This window comes from Nilaparvata lugens, chromosome X (genome assembly GCF_014356525.2).
Source record: "Nilaparvata lugens isolate BPH chromosome X, ASM1435652v1, whole genome shotgun sequence".
NCBI classification, from domain to species: domain Eukaryota; kingdom Metazoa; phylum Arthropoda; class Insecta; order Hemiptera; family Delphacidae; genus Nilaparvata; species Nilaparvata lugens.
The window spans coordinates 70,014,952-70,017,856 of NC_052518.1; positions in this window are offsets into that span (position 1 = coordinate 70,014,952).

The window sequence follows — 2,905 nt, forward strand, 5'->3', positions numbered from 1 at the left end:
GCATATTGTATTTTGATAAGTGACACATTAGTAGAATACAAACCATTGAGCGCATTAGTTCGTGAAGTACAGTAATTTGATGCAAGAGCGAGCTATGCATGACGCTAGGAGGGGGGCTATATAAATGTGTGTGTATGAACAATACAGTGTTCAGTTGTAATGTGTTCTAATAGCTTGAATAATAACATTCCTCAGTCGTCGTCATCGTCGTCGTCGTTGTCATCATTATCATCATCATTGTCATCATTGACAAAAGCAAAATTTGATGCATTTGTACATAGAATGTGTGCATGCACCGACGGACAACAGAAAATGGACGATGATGAGCAAGTATCAACAAAATTTCGAGACTTTGGCATACAATGCGACTTGGATAAAGAAGAAGAATTGGAGAAGGGGGCAGCAAGAATTAAGGAGGAGGAGGAGGAGAAGAGTAAAGAAGAATGCGACAGGAAAAATGATGACATTGATTTTGCTGTAGTCGAGTTTCATTTTTCAAAAGTGATGATAATTTTATCATTATTAAAGAGGTAGCCATAATCGATTACAAACTACGTCATGTTGTGCTACACTTTAAATCACCATTTCCGAAAACATTACTGAGTAGAAAAATGTACCGTGATGTCAGCTGGCTTGAACATAACTATCATAAAATTAGATGGGACCAAGGCGACTTAATTTACACTGATGCGCTGCTTGCTTCATATTTGCAAAATTATACCACAATCTATACAAAGGGAGAGAAAAAAAACACAGTTTTTGAAAAGGTTACACGACAATGTGCTTACTATGCCGGAGGATATTCAAAAACCAGACTATACAATGTTTGAAAATTCTTGGTGTTTTAGTGTATGCAAAATTCATAACAAATCGTCCAATGGCCGCTGTGCGTTGTTCAGTGCGTATCATTATTTGACAATCTTGATGTGTAACAAGCAAACAAAGGAAAATAGTGCTGCTGCTTCAATGCCAACAAAAAATATGAGTTCATTGAATCGTAATGCTGCTGATATCGATTATACATGCGAAAATAATAGAATGGAAAGTATGAAACATTGTAAGCTGTTAACTAAACAACGAAAACGCAACTATGCCCGACAAGGTTTTTATTTTGATGGGGAAAGCATACTATGTGTTTATTGTGGATTTGATTTGATTTCGCATAAAGCGAGAGTATGAGAGAAGCGAAAAGCAATAAATTTCACTGTTCTAGTACCGCTCATTTAGTGTACCCTCGGTAGCAGCAGCAGCAGCAGATTGAAGAGCTATAATGAATCCGCAAAATTGGTCTTATGCGCCAGAATGTTTAGAAATTAAATTACAAAACTACATTGAATGGTATGATTTGTGTCAAAAAGCAATAGAGACAAAAAACAGTACTATTGCTAGACAATTGAAAGCAATATTTCTAAATACAGTTAATATTAACGATATCAGTGATTACTTAGCTTATTACAGACCCTTTAGTTTGAATGTAAACAAGCTAATAAGAATTGAAGAAGAAATTTTAAGATCGCTAGAGGTGAACAGAGAAGAAGAAGAAGATGCGGCGACTAGCTGTAAAGAAGAGGTGGGTAGGAATGCGCCTACATGTAAAGAAGAAGAAGAAGAAGAAGCGACTAGCTGCTGTAAAGAAGAGGTGAGAAGAAAGGAATGCGGCTACATGTAAAGAAGAAGAAGAAGAAGAAGGTAGAAAGGTGAATGGCGGGAAGTCAACAGAAGGAAAGGTGTGAGGAGGCGTGGCGGAGGGGAGAATGAGTCAACAGAAGGAATGTGGAAGGAGTCGACAGGAAACGGTTGTGGGGGGCTGATGGCTTAACAGGTTTGCTCAGTCTTTAACCGACAACCAACGCAAGCATATAGCTGCTTTGTTATTCTTGCACACGATCGCGGTAAGCTTTTTATTATTATTATTATTATTATTATTATGGAACACCATAGAAGCAACACTGGAAATGATAGACTTTTTAGTATGAAGTCATTCAATTATATTTCGAAAACTGAATATCCAATGGTCTCACTCAAAGATCTTGACCATGATTCGTGGTACCGTGTTGTACACGCTAGACTAGTGAGAACACAACAGGGTCAGCGAATCATAATGAGGTTATACGATCATGACAGCAATGGTGACTATTATTGCGAAGTTTACTTACCTGAGAAATTTCTGAGTGTATTGAATCTTCAAACACTTGAGGATTTCAACAAACAAAAACTCTATCTGAAGTGTGTACAACGAGAAGGTAAATCGCCTCTTGTTCTTCTAGAAGAAGAAAGGAATATATAAAAAAATAAAAAAAAAATAAAAAAAACCCATTCCCATCATTGATTGTGCAATAGGCCTAATGTTGATTAATACTTTGTATTGAATAACTGAGTGACATTCAATTAGAGTTTTCTCAATATGGGGATAGCACATTAAAAAAAGCGCCACCATTCCTTTTACAGCATAGTGTGGGAAAAATAACAATTCTCATGAAATGTAATTTTTTTCATTCTTCCTGTGGTGGTGGAAAAAAGGAACATATTGTTGTGCAATAGGCCTAATGTTGATTAACACTTTGTAATGAATAACTATAGTAGTATGTAGAATAGCCCGATCTATTCTACAACCTATTATAGCAACATTCAATTAGAGTTTTCTCAATATGGGGAAAGCACATTAAAAAAAGCGCCACCATTCCTTTTACAGCATAGTGTGGGGAAAATGACATCTCATACGTGGTGAACAAATATGAAATGTAATTTTTTTCATTATTCCTGTGGTGGAGGAAAAAAGGAACATATTGTTGTGCAATAGGCCTAATGTTGATTAACACTTTGTAATGAATAACTATAGTAGTAGTATGTAGATTAGCCCGATCTATTCTACATCCTATTATAGCAACATTCAATTAGAGTTTTC